Raw genomic sequence first — 20,814 nt, forward strand, 5'->3', positions numbered from 1 at the left:
ATATTTTAAGGTTAAGTTTTGAAGTACTATAAGCCTAGGTTTAAGTCAACAAAATTTATTCATTGACTTGAGGTTGAATTTAGTCATAGTTGATAATTTCTTTTTTTTTTTTTTTTTTTTTTGGTGCGCACAAATATCAAATATTCTTCGAATGTAATTTACATATACTATAAAAAACTGGTGTACATTTGTTTGATCTTATGTTCATTCATGCACAGTATTACCAATCTTGGTATCATACAAAAGTTAGCAATAGATGCATAGCTACTAGATGGAAAGGCAAAGAATCTAGGGTTAGACTTGAACTTCACACGGATCAGTTTTTCTTTGAGTTTGAGTCAAAAGTAGCTATGCTTATAATGTAGGGTTTAGAAAGTAAGACCATTTGCCGTGGGTTGTTAACTAGCTAATAACTAAGTGAGGCGTTTGGTTTGGGGTAAAGGGAACATTTGGGCCGGTTAGTGGGTCAACCCTAACCCGACCCGTAAAAATACGGGTTAAACCCGACAGCAACCCCCGGGCGGGCCGAGTTGCACAATGGCAACCTGCAACCGGCAGGTTACTGTTTTGTCTCTTTTGCAAGAGACCCGCCAACCCGCCATTTGCCGAAAAAAATAAAAAGTTTATTTATTTTTCAAATTACCCCTTTACCCTTGAAATATAGCCGTTGGAGGGGCTTTTTTTGCATTTTTCTTTCCCCATTTTTTCCTATAATTGCCTTAAACTCTCACATTTTTCTCACACACTCAAATTCTCTCATCCTCTCATATTCTCTAATCTCTAATCTCTCAATTATTCATTTATTCTCTTAATTCTTTGTTATCAATTTGTTCGTATTTTTTTTTATTAGTTTTTGCAATTTTTAATTTATATTTCCAATTTTCCAAATTCCAAATTCCATTTCCATATTCCAATTCTCTTTTCTTAAATTTTTATTTCTCTACATCAATTTTTTTTTTTCAACTACAATGGATGATATTTCCTCCCCATCATTTACAATGATGATGGAACTACTATCCTAGTCCTAGTCCCCTGATTTTACTAACATAAATGCAGGAGAGTTCAAATAGTCCGGCTTTCCCATTCTCAGAATCCGATACACCTCAAAATATGCCCCCGATTACAACAGCTCCTGGTGGTTCTAGAAGTCATCCTCGTAATCGTCGTGCTCGTCTAACTTTATCTCAAGCTGAGCGGGATCATCAACTGCCGTCGAAAGTGAGACAAACACATCAAACATTTGGGCGCATTCATAAGTTTTACGAACAGAAAATGACGTTCAAGTCAAGAAAGCGAGATGCAAATACTGTGGAAATATTTATAAAGCTGATTCAGGTAATGGTACTAGTATTTTAAAAGGCATAGTAATAAACATATTAATCAACATGGGAATAGGAAAGCAATCAAACTCAAATACCTAATATGGGTACTAATTGGCGTTATAATTCTGATGTATATAGGAACAGTTAGTTTTATATATTGCTGCAATTGATCAACCTATTAATATGGCTGAAGATAAATATTTTGAAAGATTTGTTCAAAATTCATTTTTTTCTAGATTTAAAAGTTTTCTAAAACGCAACTAGAAATGATTTAATAAAATTGTTTAAAAAATGAAATTAGAATTAAAAAATAAATACATACTTGTCATGTTAGTGTGGCTCTAACTGCCGATATTTGGAGTGGTAGAGCTAAACAAGATTATATTTGTGTGACTAGTCATTATTTTGATAATGAATGTAAATTAAATAAATCTTTATTAGGATTTGATTAATGGATGTTGATCATATTGGTGAACAAATTTATAATAAAATTGTTAAAGTTTTAGAAGATTATGACGTTGTTGTAAAGTGATAAGTTTAACTTTAGATAATGCAAGTTTTAATAGTAAAGCTATAGATTATTTTCAAAGTAATTATCCTTTATATAACAATTTGAAGTTTTTTCACCAACGTTGCATGCCATGTTATTAATTTATTATGAAAAGTGGTATGAACAATTAAAGAAATATTAATAGAATTAGAGATTGTTTAGCTTGGATTACTAGTAGTATAAAGAATGCTGAATTTCAAGACGCTTATAAAATTAAATATGTCTCCTAGAACTTTTGCATTAGACATGCCTGTTGATAGAATAATACTTATTTAATGTTGATTATATTCTTATACATATATTTTTTTTATATTGTTTTTTTTAATAGCTATTATTGTAAAAATGATTTTGATTCTATTATGTATAGTCTCTACTAAGTTAATCGCCATTGTAATTTTTTTTTTCTATACCTTTACAATAATTAATTATAAATTTTCGAGTTATTTATACAAAGACAATGTAATTTTAAATGCACCAATAAAGCAATGGAATTTTTTTTTTTTTTTTAAATATGGGAACCCATTCCTTTTCTTATTTTTTAAGTGTATATTTGATCCTAGAATTAAATAGCAGGTTTAGAAAATGGTTTTGACAATTATGTAAAAATTTACAAACCGAAACATATGCCAATCAAATAGGAGAGGTAAAAAATACACTTTTCGAAGTATATTTCCATATGAAAACAGGAGGTGAACTCGCAAAGAGGCGAAACATCCAGAGAAGCTGCATCAGAAGAAACAAATGAAGACTTCACTCTTGGGGTGCACTGAATAGGCCGAAGGACCCGAATCCGAAGCACAACCTCCTCTTCAGACTCCACCACCAACAACAACTAATGTACTGTCTTCCATCAGTTGCAGAGTAATGATTTCAACAATATTTGGTAATCCCTGAAATGTTACCATTAGATCCACACAGAGACCAACATTGATCTCTTAGACTATTGGAGAGCCAGAAAATGTATTTTTCCGGTATTATCAAACTTGCCTTGGATGTTTTCGCTGTTCTTGTCTCAACCGTCTCATTCGAACAAACATTTAATGCAAGTGGAAGAATTTTAAATGAAAGGAGGACTAAACTTTCACCCAAATAATTGAAGTCTTCACTATTCTTCGAGATTGGAACAGTCGCACCATCAAGGTCAATACGAGGTTGTCGACATACTTTAATAGAATCATTTTAATTTTGTAATATAGATGATACGGATGAGGAGGTCCTAGTGACCCCAAATTAGTTGCTTTGTAAATTGTAACTTGACAAATTAATTGTCAATTCTTGCACTCTTTTTTCCTTACCAAGTTTTTGTCCTATTGGGTTTTTCTTGGTGAGGTTTTTAACGAGGCAATAATTATTGTAATTTCTTATTTTATTTTTTAATAAATGAATAAATTTAATTATTCTTATATTACAATTTTAATGTATTAAAATTGAATTAATATTTGGAATGTTAACAAAAAAAAAAAAAATTTAATTTAATTATTGATATTTGAAAAGAAATTAACAATTAACTAAAAACAATTATATTTATAAATTGTTAATTGTTCATTTGAAAAGTTAATTAAACATTTAAACTTAAACAAAATAAAACAAAAAAAAATTCAAAAAGTGGGTTAACCCGGCCCAACCCGCGCCTAACCCGGCGGGTTAGGGTTGGCAGTTCGGGTTGGGCCAGCCAATTCCTTAATATTGGCGGGCCTAACCCGGCCCGCCAATGTCACCGAGCGGGTCAGAACCGACCTGCCATTAACAGCAACCCGTCGTGGGCCAGGCCGAGTCAGGTCGGGCCGGGCAGGTTGCTTTTCCACCTCTAGTTTGGGGTCATAAAAGATCACATTGATAATCTATCCTTTAATCTGGCAATTACCACGTTTGGGTATTAAGTAATAAAAGATTCTGGTAATCGACCAATGCCAATAGTGATTACTGTAAGTAATATATGCGGTAATTCGATTATCGTCTAAAAGGGTGTTATTTTTTTATTACTGGGGTGATCCACTATTCATACCAATTTTACCCTTAACTAATAAAAATTTTGGACACAAATGCCTTCATATATCTACTAAATAACAATTAGCACAATTGTGCGGAATGACTATTGTAATCTCATATATTAATTTTTTGGACATAAATACCCTCACTATTTACATAAATAATAACCAAAATACCTCCAATCACCCAAGACGACTACCGGCCATCGGCCACCACCGTCGATCGCTATCGATTGTCATCAAAACGGCACACGAACGACTGAATCTGGTCGATCGTGCACCGATCTGCCCGTTAACGTGTTGTTCCCATGAGTTTACTTCAAAGACAGTTGATGACTATTGCACATCAATGGGAATTGATGTTGAACATATAGTACCACAAGTACATACCCAAAATGGTTTGGCAGAACTATTGCAAGAACTTGGCTATTATGTACGCAATTACATGTGCAGCGTGCTTCACTGCTCCAGTGCGACTGTGCTCCCAACTCTCCCATTTGTCATTCCCTTGTCGAGGTAAGCCACCTACTTCCTATATTTCATATTTGTTTTACAACATGTTGCTCTCGTGCTATGGATGTTAGTTGGTTGCTTGTTCTGGTGTGTCGGTGAGAGTTGGCAGTTTGCGATTTGGTGGTTGTTGGGCGTGTTGTTGTAAGTTCTTGTCTAGACTGGTGAGTGAATATATACGCTGGGTTTGTTTAGACTTGGGTAGGGACCGGTCCCAATCGGGTTCAGGTCTAGGCCCAATTGGGATCAGTCCCAACCGGGTTCAAGTCTAGGCCCAATTGGGATCAGTCGCTCATGGGCCCGGTCCTAGGCCCATGAGAAATTTCAAGGCCCGGATCGGTCCCTTGGACTAGTCCTGGGCCTATAGGACCGGTCCTATGGGCTTGGAAAATTTTTTCCACCCCCAACTTGTTTTATATTTAGGGGCCAAATAGGGGGGTTTATGTAATTTTTAGGGGCTTGGAAAATTTGTTTTACCCCTCTGGAGATTAGTAAAATTTTAATTAATTTTAAAAAATAATAAAATAACAAATAAATTAATGGTTAATTATATTAATAATTATTTATAAATATGGGGATTTAAATTTAAAATTTAAAGAGATAATATAATTAATTAATTTTAACATAAATGTAATATTCACACAATCACTCTTCACAAATAAACAATTAAATAAATTTGTTTTTATTAAATTATTCATTGTCAACAATATTTACATCGCTCAAATCTGTGTTCCTGAGGAGTTCGAATAGTTTGGGATCTTCAGAGTGCTGTTGTAGTCTTTTCTTGCATGAGTCCAATCCTGTAAATACGTTATCACTTCAATCATCTCATTGATTAAAGAACATCTTCTGTCTTCAACAATCTAGCCACTCATTGAGAATGTTGACTTGGATGCAATTATAGAAACTAGCACGATAAAATGTCATGTGCCATTTGGGCTACAATGGGGAATCGACTTTGATGTTGTTTCCACCATTGAAGCACATCCATCTCACGTTTCTCCTTCTTCATCATGTAGGACATGTATATTTATAGGTAGCGATTCAGCTCATTTGTTCCATGTATGTATGAGCTAGAGTTCCTACTTCCTCCTCCTTGTTCCATATACGTCCACATGCTCGATTCTTGATAGTTGTCTTCATCAAGGTTTTGTTGGTCATCTCTGCTAGATGTTCTAGTTCCATTGTACTTGCTCGAATATAAAGAAAAAAGGCTTTTCAATTTTTGCTCAAAGTTAATCAAATAATACGTATAATCATGTCCTAAATTTTGGCATATCTCAGTAACTATACAATTAACTACGTTTAATTGAAACCTAGGATTTACAACAAGGCCTAATCCATATAAGAGTGGAATACCTAAGGCCAATATTTCTCGTATTTTTTTTTTTTCCATCTTTGAAACAATTTCCATTAAGACGTCATTATATCTATATTTAACAAAAGTTTTAGAAATTTGAAGTAACATATCTAACGCTAAATTAGTATTAGAATAATAAATACCACTTAATGTATTAGTGGATTCATAAAAAACTTTAAGAAATGAATAAAAAAGTTCGCAAACCGTCTAATCATCATAGTTGACAACTTCTTGCGCTTCCAGTTGATGAAATCTGTAATTTGTTTTGCAGTTGACAAAACTTTTTCCAACATCAAGTAGGTGGAGTTCGAACAGATAGGCATATCTGTACATAACTTCAAAGGTCAAACTAGTGGGTCTTCTTGCTTACAATATTTGATGTACTCCTGCCATCTTTTGTTGCTACCGCCGACAATGAATCCGATAGCCACGTGCATCCTCTCAATCTTCGAATTTATAGCTTCTAAACCTGCTTTAACAATCAAATTGATGATGTGGCAAGCACATCTCTAGTGAAAAAATTTGCTTTCATCACACAGATCTAATCTCTTTTCAAATAAAAAGATAGTCGCGATGTTAGTAACTGCATTATCTAGCGTTAGCGCTATAACTTTATCAGTTAATACATATTCTTACAAAATTTCAAGTATTGTAAAATAAATAGTGTCAACATAATGTACAGTATATATTGGTCTAAAACCTATCAATTTTTTTGGTAAACCCCAACCATGATCTATGTAATGTATTATACAGCTAAAAAATCTGTTTTTGATCTATAAAAAAATCTGTTTTTGATCTATAAATCCATATGTCTGAAGTAAGTGCAATAGATAGATTCCTAAAATTTTGAAATTCGTTTTTAAGTTGAACATTTATTTGGTTATAAAGTTTTAATATGTCTCTTCTGCTTGTACTTCTACTAACAGGGGCATATGCTGGACAAAATATAGTTTTAATTATGTGAATAAAATAAGGATTTTCAGATAAAGAAAAGGGAGAGTCTGTAGCGACTATGTATTTTGCTATTTCCTCTTGTGCTTGGAGTGCATTGTATTGCCATGTTGACAAAGTTGAGGATTGTGGATTAAAATTAAGTTGAGTTTGAATTTGCTTACTAGGTGTGGTTGAAGATGAATCAGACAACTCTCCGACAACTGCATTATTTGGGGTGCTTCTTCTCCAGTGTCGTCGCATCGTCGAAATCTCCTTCTCAACGCCGATAATGGTTCCACAAAAATACATACCTGATGATTCTTCCCCCTCCCCATTTGCCTTTGCCCGTTTTGATTTGGTGAAGTCGCCATACATTAGACACAACCTCTTAACGACAGGGGGGAGGGGGGGGGGGGGGGGGGGGTGGGGTTTTGGGTCTGGAGTCGCAGCTCGCTGTGGTTGGTTGCACCCATCCCAGTTAAATGTGGTTGTTGGCGTTGAATTGCAGTTGCTGTCTCTGGAAAGGGTGAAAATGGATCGAACCCTTCAATTTCTTCGGTTGATGGAACTTAGAACTCATTTGGCCACCATTATGAATTTATGATATAATAATAAATAATTGAAGTAAAAAAACTTGAATAATAATATGAATAAGAGATGATATTGAAAAATAGAAAAAATAGAATAATAAAAATAAATAAATAAATAATATGAATAAATTATAACTATAAATATAAATTGAATTGAATGAGAATTGGATTGGAGTAGAGAGATTGAGAGTTGGTGTGAAAAAAAAATGGAAGTGTGGGGGATTATTTATAGTGTAGGTTTGAGGGGGAAAATGAAAAAAAAAGAACTTTTTCCCCCCTCAAGCACATGACCGTTAGCTGCCAACAGTTAGATAACCATTCGCAGGTCATGTGCTGTATTAATCGTATTTTTTTTTTTAATTTTGTAAAATATCAATTTAACCTCTAATATTTTTGTTAAGTTTAAAATTTATAAGGGTTTTTGGATATTTTCCAGGAGACTTTTTTGAAAATGAGTAAAGGGGTTTGGGCCTAGGCCTGGGATTGGTCCCAGGCTCGGGCCTTGGAGGAGGGCCTGATCAAGGGACTGGTCCCTCCTCCCATAGGCCTGGTCCGGTTTGAGACTAGGCCCTCCTAGGACCGATCCTTTGGGTCGGTTTTTTGGGATCGGTCCCAAATGCCCAGGTCTAGGTCTATTGGATTTTAGCATTAGGTTTTTGTGCTTGTTGTGTTGGTTGATCTTTAATTTCAAATTCGGTTCAAAACTGGGTACTTGCTTTGGTTCAGTTTGAAATCGATTTAGCCACCAAATTGGATCTGTTTTGGTTCGGCTGATTGCTTGAACTAGTTTATCGATTCAGTTAAAAAAAACACTGGACTGGTTCGGATACTCGGTTTTGCACACCCCTACATATAACATTCATAAATGACTAAAACTGCATTCAAAATCATATGTTCACAAGCACTTCTATCAATCAATGTCTTGCATACCCACCATCACTACAATTAAAGTTCAAATTTCATATGTTTCCTAATATTAGGTCAAAATATTCTTGATCATTAAATTGTCATCATAATTCTTCAAAGAACAAAAAACAGATATAAGAGTAGGATAAACGCATGCCTGAGGAATGTACCGCCTAGACTTGATTGGTTTGGACTGATAAATAGGAGAAAAAAAATTCCTTTGTAAACGGATCAGCGACTGTAGGTGCCTTAGTTTTAAACGCTAATATTGTGTCCGATTCATGTTCAACGCCTCTACCAATAGCCTTCCGGTAAGCCTCTCTCGATGAAGAGCATGACACAACTGGATTTTCTTTGCCCTTGATTTTAGCAAGTGGTTTATATATTCAACTCTAGCTAAATTAATGTTAAGATAATAAGTAAACTAAGGAAACATTTTAAACTTGCGCCCGCATGTCAGAATGCTAAACTGAGGCATATAGATGCTTGTATGTAACACAAATCTTTGAAAGTTTCACATATAAATAATATTTAATTAAGCAAAACTTTTTTTTTTATTTGAAAAATATTCTCCACCCACAAGTTTGACCCTGAAGCCGAAGTAACATCAAGATCTCTTAACCCATCTTTGCTTGTCCTTCTATAGGTATCAAGATAATGTGAAAAAAAGATATTAGAACACAAATATAGGATAGATTAAATAAATAGAGACAAATACATCGGTTATTGAATACTAAATGTTACCAAAATAAATAGAAAGTATTTAAGTCTGCCTTCTACCTTAAATTTTTGTGGCACACCCTTTAATTCTCCTTATTATTGTTAGGGTAGGTGCCCTAGAGCCAATCTAATTGTAATAGTTGACTACTTGTAAAAATATGTTGATATTAATAAAAAGGCAATTTGACTATATTATGTAAATCGTATTTCAGATATGTTAAAATATATGTCTTTAGAATGATAGAATTGTGACGAGGGTATCAAGTACTTTAAATCTTGATTGTAAGAATCCTATGATCATAGTAGATGGCCGTTCTAGAAATTGTTCGTAGCCCCAATATTATTCTGAAGTGAGGGCATGGATAATACGGTAAGACTATCATAGCGTTGAACGACCCTATCAAAAGATAGTAACGGATCTTGCATGTTAAAGTTGTTTGGTGACAACTTGGTGCGACGCTTGGGTGCTTGCAGTCGGCAAGTTCACATGATTGACCAACCAGAGGATTCCATATAGATGGTAACCCCAATGTCTATGGAATATATCCTCTAATGGACGGTGATGCATGTGATCCTTAGACTTGAAATCACCAAAGAGTCAAGTGTAAATATCGGTGTAGTTTGACGTTGGCTTGACATAGTCCCATTTAGGGTTATCAGCAAGGGAGTGATTTGCTACATTGAGAAGTACACTATGGCTATAGTGGATTGATATATGACCCATCACTCTTGAGTACAGGAGAATTTGTCTTGCTAAGTAATTTGGTACATGACAACGACCATAAATCTATGGCCACGGTGGAATTGAGTTGGTACTCAAGTTCGATTAAGTCGTTAGTTTGAATTACCGAATACGAACATAGTATATTTGAAATTGACATTATTTCTATACTTCAAACCTTGTTGAGATAATAGATAATGAAATGATTCGACTATGCAGGTAGTTGATACGTTAAATCCGAATCTATCGGGTGACCATGATGTTTGGCTAGAGGCTAATAAGGGTCGGTGTGTAATGAGACAATTGATTAAGTATCAATTGTGATATTACCCACTACCGATATGATAAGAAACCTACGGGTCACATACTTAAAAGATAATTCAAAGAAGATTTGGAGTAAGGGCAATTTCGTCATTTAAGGGAAAAAGGGTATTTTGGTATTTCTTACGATGCAATTAAATTTGCTGAAGATTGTCGCTTGGAAGGTTGTCACTTATGTCTGATTTTAATATTGGATTTTAATTTGTAAGATTATATGGTTGTTCAAATATAAATATTGGTGTATATGCATATTAAATAGTGAATTATTATTGTATAATTAAAGCAATAATAATAAAATACCAAAATGACTTTTCTTGGACACTAATTAAAGTCTAATTATTTTTTTTTTTTATAAATAATAGATATTAATGGGAATATTCTTTGGAATATGCCAAAGGAATATTTGGGTTACGGTTTGCCTATAAAAAGAGGCCTTAAACCTTATTTCCCATTTAGCTCATTCTTGCCTCCCAAGCTAAAAGTTGTAGAGAGAAAATTTCCTAGAAAATTTTCTTCCCCTTTTCTTCTTCAAACCTTCACTCTCAAATTAGCATATGGATTGTGTGGGTATTCTTGTCTTTGTGCAGATCACCATTCGTTCACTTCTCCTCTTGAAGTGGAAGTGTTTTCTACAATAAAAAATCGGTGGAGCCTCCAATAGAAGGTTTGATTATAATGTTTTTGTTAAACCCTAAGTATGGCTAAATATTCCTAGAAGGGGGGTGAATAGGAATCAATAAAAATATTTGCAAAATAAAATTTATCAATGAAAGTTAAAGCAAATGATGAGTTTATCAAGACAATGTTCAATGGCTAAACTCAACAACTCAAGAATGATAAATATATTACTAAAAACAATATGCTTTGAAGAGAGCAATAAATGCATTCAACTTGTAGCCAATAAGTATGAATAATGAATGCAAGATCAAATGCAATAAATGATGCTCAACCAACAACAATGCAATGTAATAAAGAGCCGAGAGAGAGAGAGAGAGAGAGAGAGAGAGAGAGAGAGAGAGAGAGAGAGAGAGAGAGAGAGAGAGAGAGAGAGAATTGCTCAGCAATTTATAGTGGTTCGGAGCTATATCCACAAGCCTCCTACATCCACTTCTTCAAGGCAACCTTTTAAAGTTCCACTAGAATCGGGTTTTGCCCATACAATAGTTTTCACAACGATTTCACCTCACACACATAGATTTACAAGATTACACCCAGTTTTATAGGATTTCGCCTCCAAGGAAATGATTTAAAGTTGTTTGTGACTGATTGCCTCTTTCAAGTAGGCTTAAACACACAATAAGAACAAATGATCTCTCAAAGGTTTACAAGATGAGTACAAGTGAGAGTATTGATTTGGATCTTAAGTTCTAAGGACTATATTATGATGTTTTTCTTATCTCTTCTCTGTAAAATAACCTAGGAGCATCAAACTTTTATAACCCAAAAAGAATTAGCCATTGCAGCATTTAATGCAATTCTGATAAAGCCTACAGAACCCAGAGGAACAGTCATTCCATAATCGCGAATGGTCATTCCTGACACAACGGTTATATTTTTTAGATCTAGGTTAATTGGAACGATCATTTCACCACGCTGTATGATCGTGCCAATGATCACATCCAGATGTTCTTCCAAATCTTCTTAAATTTCCATAGGAGTGAACGATCTCTTGGAACGATGTCGTGTAAAACTTCTTCAGATATGAACAGTCATTCCACCACAAGAAACGGTCGTTCCAATTTTGATCTTTGAGTTTTGACTTTGACCTTTGAGATTAAGTCAAGAGTGCAAAATGTTCTGAATTTGAATTATCTTGACTTTTGAACTTAGATGCATGATTTTGTAGGATGGTCGTGCTAGTGCAGTCTAGTCGTGCGAATGCCACTTCAAATTGGTAGCGTGTTTAACGACCAAGAGGAACGATGTCATGCGATGTTGCAAGACAACTTTTTCTTAAGGAATAGTCATGCCTTGATCACGCACAGTCATGCCTAAGCAGAAATTTGCTTATGCACAATTGAACCACCTGTTAGACTTGTTTTGGTTTGGTTATGACTTGAGTCATACCTTGACATGTTTCGGTTAGTGGTCAATCAACTTTCTGGATAGTTTTGGCACATCAAAAGATATGAGAGGTCAATAATCACCCTCTTTTTTATTGAAGACAAAACTAAACAAAAATTGAGTTCAAAACAAGCATAATAACATATATTCAACATTTCAAAACAAGCATAATAACATATATTCAACATACATTTTTGACATGCATTTTTCATAAACCAAAACTTGAGAAGAACTCCCCCTTAAACCAAGAACTCTCCTACTGAATATGCATTTTTGAAACACATGATTGAGCACAAATGATTCCCCTTTCACCAACCATATTCTCAAGTATAAGACACAACATACACACTTCTTATATTCATAAACAACACAACTTCAAAATGCACATTTCAACATAAAACAATTTTTTATCATATATCTCTCCCCCTTTTTGTCATTGATCAAAGAAGACATTAAACATCAAAGCAAGGATGAAAAGAATCGAGAAACGAAACATGTATTTGCATGAAGATATCAAAATACATACAAAGCAAAAGTAACTGTCCCAAAGGACACCAATGTTCCCCATTGTGCACTAAAAAAATAAGTAAAGGACACAAAAAATTGGAGGTTGGTGGAGGAGGTTGTGTTGCTAGAGTAGATGCCCTAGGGCCAATCAATTATTGTAGAATTGACTCTTTGTAATAATGTTCATTAATCAATAAAATGCATTTTATTCTATATCGCGTAAATCATTATTATTGCAATATGTTTTGATATATATCCTTAGAATGGTAGAACCGTGACGAGAGTATCAAGTGTTTCAAATCTTGATAGGGAGAACCCTATGAGCATAAATGATGGCCAGTCTAGAAACGTCCGTAGCCCCAGTATTATTCTGAAGTAAGGGTATAGATAATACGGTAAGGCTATCATAGTGTTGAACGACCCTGTCGAAAGGCAGTGACTGATCTCACTTGTCAAGGTTGTTTGGTGACAACCTGGTGCAACACATGGGTGCTTGCTGTAGGCAGATATACCGCAGCAAGTTCACTGGACTGACCCACCAGAGGATTCCATGTGGATGGTAACCCCAGTGTCTATGGAATAAATCCTCTAACAAATGGTGGTGCATGTGATCCTTAGACTTGAGATCACCGGAGCGCCTTTGCACCGATTGGTACAGTTTGACACTAGCCTAACGTACTTCTATTCAGAGCTGTCAATACAGTGGTGATTGGCTGCATCAAGGAGTGATCAAGACTATGGTGGATTGACAGAGGATTCATCACTCTTGGGTACGGGAGAAGTTATCTCACGACGCAATTCATTATATGGCAATGACACTAAAACTGTGGTCACAGTAGGATTGAGTTGTTGCTCTTTCCAGTTTATAATACAGGTCATTGGTCTAAAAGCTGAATACATAATATCGAGAGTAACCGGAGGTTGACACTATTTCTATGTCTTCGTGTCGTTGAGATACAATATGATGAAATGATCGAATTGTACGGTAACCATATCATTGACAGGTAGCTACTTTGCTGAATCCGAATCTATCGGGTGACCATGATCCCTTGCTAGGGGCCAATCTTGGTCTGTGTATTAGTGAGACGATTAATTGGTGTTAGTCGCGATACTATACACTGCCGGTATGATGAGGAGCCTATGGGTCACACAAATAGAAGATAATTTAAGAGCCAGGAAGAAAGAAGGGCGTTTTCGTCTTTTTGGGCGAAAGGGTATTTTGGTAATTTCACATTGTAATTAAATTTGCTGAGGTCGTAGCCTTTATTTAATTTGTTAGAAAAATTAAATAAGTTAAATTACGTTTGAATACGTGTTCGCACATATTTAATTAAATCATCATTATTGTTAAATGTTAATTAAATATTAATTGATTTTAATTGAGATAATGATGAATTAAATAAAATATCTAATTGGGAGTATTTGGTAACATGGGGTGTTTGGGTTAGAGCCCAAGCCCATTTCATATGGGAATAGGGCAACTAAGTTTGCTTGTAAAAGAAAAAAGTGTTTGTGTGATTTTAATAAGATTTTTAATTTGCCCTTTTTCAGAAAAAGAAAACACACAAGACAAAGAAAACACTCTCCCACACCAGTTTTAGTTTGTGCTAAAATCAAACACCTTTTGTTTTCTTCTTGATTTCTTAAGGTCAAGGAGGATCTAACAAATGCCTCCTTGGTTCCTTGTGATTGTCTTCGTGTAGACTTCGTGGGTTCGATCTTACACTTGGATCGGTAGCAAACACGTTCAGAGACAATATTGGAGGAGCCTCCAATGTGGGTATGGATCTAAACTCATGTTTACTTTTCTGCAGATTCTTGAAATATATAAACTGTAATATTCTGTGCCCTGATTTTGGATTCTAAGGAACGATCCATTGTTGTAAAAATTTTGTTTTCCGCTACGCAACTCGGATCGTTTCCTAACATGTGATAAATTGGCTTGGAGGCTTTGGAGGTTGTTTGTAACTTTTGAAATTTGATTGCTCAGGAGAAGGAAGTGCTTTGAAATAGTGTTGCCTAGCCTATCAAATTTTGGATCAAAATAAGATGAAACTCTGTCAAACACTTAATTTGCTAAACTGGGAGGCATTGAACTTGATCCAATTTCAACTCTTTCCCTTTTTCAATTTGTTGTAGCATCTTCATCTCTATCTTGTCCTTTAGGGGGGATTAAAACCCATGATCTATCAGCTCTAGCTATTATCAAACCCATCCTCTGAAGTGAATTGTCAAAGAACAAGTTGGAGTTGTTAAAGGTTATCCTCTACTCAGAATCCATTTCTATGATTGAGAGATTTAGACGATTACAAAAATGGGTAATAAGCATACCTAAAGGAATCTCTCTAGAGGCCTTTTGAATCTCTTCAAGCTTCCTTATCAAAAGGATGGCAAAATTGACTTTTGTCCCATTGATTGCTGCTTCCATTAGTAGTAAATCTTTGGTCATAACTTGACCATTTGACCTTTTCCTTGCATTAAAGGATAAGAGATGAACCTATGAAGAAGTCTCATCTTTGGATTTTTTAGCTTTGTCAATTTTGATATGTGAGAATCATAAATGCCTATTCCTCCTATGATGTGCCACACAATTTGTGAGGACCAACCTCTAGGTGAATCCACTAAACCTTCATTGTCATAGCCATATAGCCAATGTCTTAACAGAAATAACATGATCAATGTTTTTTAGCCTAAAAACCATTTAATAACCATTATCAACTTCAAGGCTGCTATAAAACTCATTGATGAGATGTTTATAACTAGATGTCTTCAAGTTGATCACTCTTCTCCATTTCAATTTATCAATCAATTCTAACAATTTGCCATCAATTTCTAGAGATCTAAGAGTAGTCCAATCAAAAGCTCGACCAAGATGCATACCCCTATCGTTAATGCACTCGAACTCCATTTTTTGAATTGGATTCTTGAACTCAAGTCCATAAGGCCCATGCAAATCTCCTGATCTTAGTCTTCAGCTTCCACTAGCAATGTTCTTTGTTCTAGGCATGATGTTTGGGTGATTTGAGGTATTTGGAAAGTGTTTGGAAGGATTTGGAGTGAGTTTTGAGAGAAAAGAGTTTTTGAGTTCAAAGGATTTTTGAAAATGATTTTGGTGTCAATGCAAAATGAACCGACCTTTATATAGAAAACACAGGCCACGTGTTAGAGTAGGTGCCCTAGAGCCAATCCATTTTGTAATGTTGACTCTTGTAATAATGTTTATAATCAATAAAATGATTTTTCTACATTATGTAATTCATATTTATTGTAAGTCATAATGTATGTCTTTAGAATAGTAAAATCATGACGAGGGTATCAAGTATTTCAAATCTCGATAGTGAGGACCCTATAATCACATATGGTGGCTATTCTAGAAATGTCTGTAGCCCCAGTATTATTCTAACTAAGGACAAATATAATACGGTAAGACTATCACAGCGTTGAACGACCTTGTCGAAAGGCAGTGACTGATCTCATTTGTCAACATTGTTTGTTGATAACCTGGTGCAACACATGGGTGCGTGCCATAGGTGGGTAACTAGATAGACCCACCAGAGGATTTCACATAGATGGTAACCCTAGTGTCTATGTAATAAATCCTCTAACGGATGGTAGTGCATGTGATCCTTAGACTTGGGATTATGGGAGCGCCTTGTGCACCAATTGGTGTAGCTTGAAACTAGCCCAATCTATTCAAAGCTATCAGAACGATAGTGATTGACTATGTTGAAAAATGTATCAAGACTATGGTGGATTGACAAATGATTCATCATTCCCGGGTATGGAAGAAATTATCTCACTGAGTAATTTGGTAAATGGCAACAACACTAAATCTATGGCCACAATGGGATTGAGTTGTATCTCAATCCAATATATTTCTGGTCATTGGTCAAATAACCAAATATCGAGATATCAAGGATATCTGAGGTTAACACTACTTCTATATCTCAACCTTGATGAGATAATGTATGATGAAAGCATTTAATTGCACGATAACCATATCATTGATAGGTAAGTTGTTTTGCTGAATCCAAATCTATCGGGTGGCCATGATGCCTTGCTAGAGGTCAATCATGGTCTATGTTTAGTAAGATGATTAATTGAGTATCAATCACAATATTACTCACTGCCGATATAATGAGGAGTCTTCGAGTTACACACATAGAAGACAGATTAAGGATAAATAAGTGAGAAGAGTATTTTTGTCTTTTAACTTGGAAGAGTATTTTGGTAATCTCACAGTGTAATTAAATTTGTTGAGGTTGTTGCCTATATTTAATTTCATATGGAAATTAAAATAAGTGAAATTATGTGTATATATATATATATGAATTAAATTAAGTGAGTTTATGTATGTATGTATATATATATATAGATGTTTTAGATGTTATATTAATATTAATATTAATATTTGAATAATATTAATATTAAAGATAATATAAAATCAAATTCAAGTTTGAATTTGAATTTGAAATTAAACGCCATGTGGGAAATTACCTTGATATTGGTAATTGAATATATATTTAATTTAATTTTGGAATTATATCATATAATTCCAAAATTAAATTAGGGTTTTGGTGTACACTACTTAAGTGTACTTAAAATCAAAATAAATAATATCATTCACCAAAACTAAACCCTAGCCATCCACTCTTTCTCTCTCTCTCTCACTCTCCCAAACTGTGTACACTCCATTGTTGAAGGAGGAGGGAAAATTCTGCATTCCCATCCTTGATACTTGTGGGTTTGGCTAGCACATCGAACTGCTTGGTGGTTGACATCCTGTCTTCTTATGGACACCAAAAGTTCATTTCTAACTTGGAGTGGGAGTGATTTATATCGATTGAAGGAGCCTCCAAACGCTAGTATGAAACTCTAATATTTCAATTTAATATTTGTTTCATATGCAAACACCGTAAACGGGTATTAAAATCCAGGGTTAAATGGTTTATGGATCAATTTTTTTTTTTTTTATTCTGCTGCACAAATCTGATCCGTAAACCTACAGCACAGTCATGTGGTAGTCATGCACGATTGTTCCACTAATGTTTTATATTAGGGTTAGGGTAATGTAACATGATGCACGGTCATTTGCGATAGCCAACACGAACATGTGTTGGTTTTAAAATCAGATTTAAACACACTCAACGTGCACGATCGTTCCACAGATATGCACGATCGTTCCAAAATAGACAATTTGAAAAAAATATTTGACTCTAATTGCACATTGATCAAAACATCAACAAACAATGGTTTTGACATTCTAATCACTTGGAGAGTTTCCATATATGAGAAAAAAAATGTCAAGATTGATATTAACCACATGATTGTATCATTTTGACTTTTCCTCATTCAAAACACTAATTCAACCATTCAAACACACATTTGTCAACAATTTGCCATTCATATGTTGAAAATACAATCTTAATCTTACATATGAGCTGAATGTTTTCCCATCTTCGTGAGAAGACTTACCACTTAGTGATTCTTATGTCCACTATCTAATGTACCTTATCGGTCCCCTTTGGAGAAGCATGTATAGATTTCTTTATACGGGTTGTTGCAAAATCAGATTTTTGAGTACCCAACTCATAATCCTAACCTTTTATCTTTGCAATTCGATGGATCAAGTCACTAATGGGGTTATATAAGAGTATTTGCATTTTTGACACATGCAAAAACAACCACACAAAGTATGTTATAGCAATCAACTTAAACAAATTTTCAACGTGCACACAAAACATGTCATCTCAACCAATTTCACACATAAGATAATTGCATAGGATGATGAATCATACCTGATTCGCATTTATCATACCAAGCTCTCTTCGAACGGTGTAGAATCTTTCTTTATCAAAAGATTTAGTAAAGATGTTGGCCAATTGTGATTAGTATTAACCAATTTAAGCGTAATATCACCTTTGCTAACATGATCACATATGAAATGATGTCTAATGTCTATATGCTTTGTTCTAGAATGACGTATATGATTTTTAGACAAATTTATAGCACTTGTATTATCACAATGAATATGAATGCTATGCATTTTGCAACCAAAATCTTCAAGTTGTTGCTTCATCCAAAGAAGTTGTGCACAATAACTAGCCGCTGACACATACTAAGCTTCTGTGGTTAAAGTAGCAATTGAATTTTGTTTCTTTGAAAACCATGAGACTAGCATGCTTTCTAAGAATTGACATGTTCCACTAATGCTCTTCCTATCTATCCTACATCCTCTAAAATCGGCATCTGAATATCCTATAAGACTAAAAGATGATCCTTTAGGATACCATAAACCAATATTTGGAGTTCCTTTCAAGTACTTAAGAATTATTTTCAGCATTCAAATGAGATTCTTTAGGACAAGATTGGAAACGTGTACACATGCATACACTAAATAATATGTTCGGCCTAGATATAGTTAAATACAATAAAGTGCCTATCATGCTTCTATAAAGCTTAGAATCAATACTTTTACCTCCCTCATCGGTTTCCAATTTGAGTGATGTGCTCATAGGAGTTGGTTGATCTTTTGCCTCATTCATCTTGAAACACTTGAGGAGATCAAGAGTGTACTTGGATTGATTCAACAAGATCCCTTCCTTTTGTTGCTTGATTTGTAATCCGAGAAAATAATTTAGTTCTCCCATCATGCTTTTCTCGAATTCCCTCTGTATCATCTTAGAAAATCCCTTGCAAAGGATTTCATTAGTAGCACCAAAGATGATATCATTAACATAGATTTGAACTACCAAGATGTCTTGTTTATTCTTTTTGGTGAACAAGGTAGTATCCAACTTTCCTTTTGGAAAACCATTTTGAACAAGAAAACTACTCAATCTATCATACCAAGCTGTAGGAGCTTGTTTTAGACCATAAAGTGTTTTTGAGAGTTTAAAAACATGTTCAGGAAAATTAGGGTTTTTAAATTCAGGTGGTTGTTTCACATAAAGCACTTCTTGAATGAAACCATTTAGAAATGCACTTATAACATCCATTTGAAAAAGTTTGAAATTTAAATGGAATTTATAAGCAAGTAACATTCTAATAGCTTCTAATCTAGCAACGGGGGCATAGGTTTCATCGAAATCAATACTTTCCTCTTGAGAGTAGTCTTGAGCAACTAACCTTGCTTTGTTTCTTAGCACAATACCTTTCTCATCAATCTTGTTCCGAATTACCCATTTGGTGCCAATGATTGGATGGTCTTTCGATCTAGGAACAAGTTCCTATACTTTGCATCTCTGGAATTGATTTAACTCCTATTGCATTGTTTGAACCCAATTTTCAGAACTAAGAGCTTCATCCACTTTCTTAGGTTCAACATGAGTCAAGAATGCTATGTATTGGCATGTATTCCTCATTGATGCCCTTGTTTTTACTCTTTGAGTGGGATCTCGAATGATTTGTGCATCTTTCACTCTTGGAAAAGAAATCTCCCTTATCGTTCTTTGAGGCCATGATTCTTCTTGATATTCTTATTTATTTATTTTTTTTTTTGGATTTGATAGAGATGTTTTTATCATTGATCTCTAGTTCTTTCATCATCTCATCAATCTCCTCTTCAGTATTATTTCCTACATTCTTAGAAGAAGATTCATCAAATAACACATGTATAGATTCTTCAACTAAGAGAGTTCTTTTGTTGAAGACTATATGCTTTTGAATGTGAAGAATAACCAAGGAAAGTTGCTTCATCCGATTTGACCTCGAATTTTCCAAGGTTGTCCTTACCATTATTAAGCACAAAGCATTTAGAACCAAAGGGATAAAAATATGCAATATTTGACTTTTTCCCTTTGAATAACTCATAGGGAGTTTTCTTGAGGATTGACCTAATCATGGCTTTATTGATGATATAACATGAAGTATTAACCGCTTCGGCCCAAAAATATCTAGGTATGTCATGCTCACACAACATGGTCTTAGCCATTTCTACCAAAACTCTATTTCTTCTCTCAACAACTCCATTTTGTTGAGGAGTCCTAGGTGCTGAGAAATTATGCTCAATGCCATGCTTATTGAAATATGATTCAAACAATGTGTTTTCAAATTCTTTTCCATGATCACTTCTAGTGCATGTAATTGCATAGCCTAATTGGTTTTGCAACTTCCTAATCAATGGCAAGAATGATTTGAATGCATCATTTTTGTGCGCAAGAAACAATACCCAAGTAAAACGTGAGTAATCATCAACAATCACAAAACAATAATGCTTACCTCCTAGACTAGTTGTCCTTGTGGGACCACACAAATCCATATGCAACAATTGTAAAGGTCTAGAAGTTGAAACAACATTATTGGATGTAAACAAATACGAGT

This window comes from Pistacia vera, unplaced genomic scaffold (genome assembly GCF_008641045.1).
Source record: "Pistacia vera cultivar Batoury unplaced genomic scaffold, PisVer_v2 Contig77, whole genome shotgun sequence".
Classification (NCBI taxonomy): domain Eukaryota; kingdom Viridiplantae; phylum Streptophyta; class Magnoliopsida; order Sapindales; family Anacardiaceae; genus Pistacia; species Pistacia vera.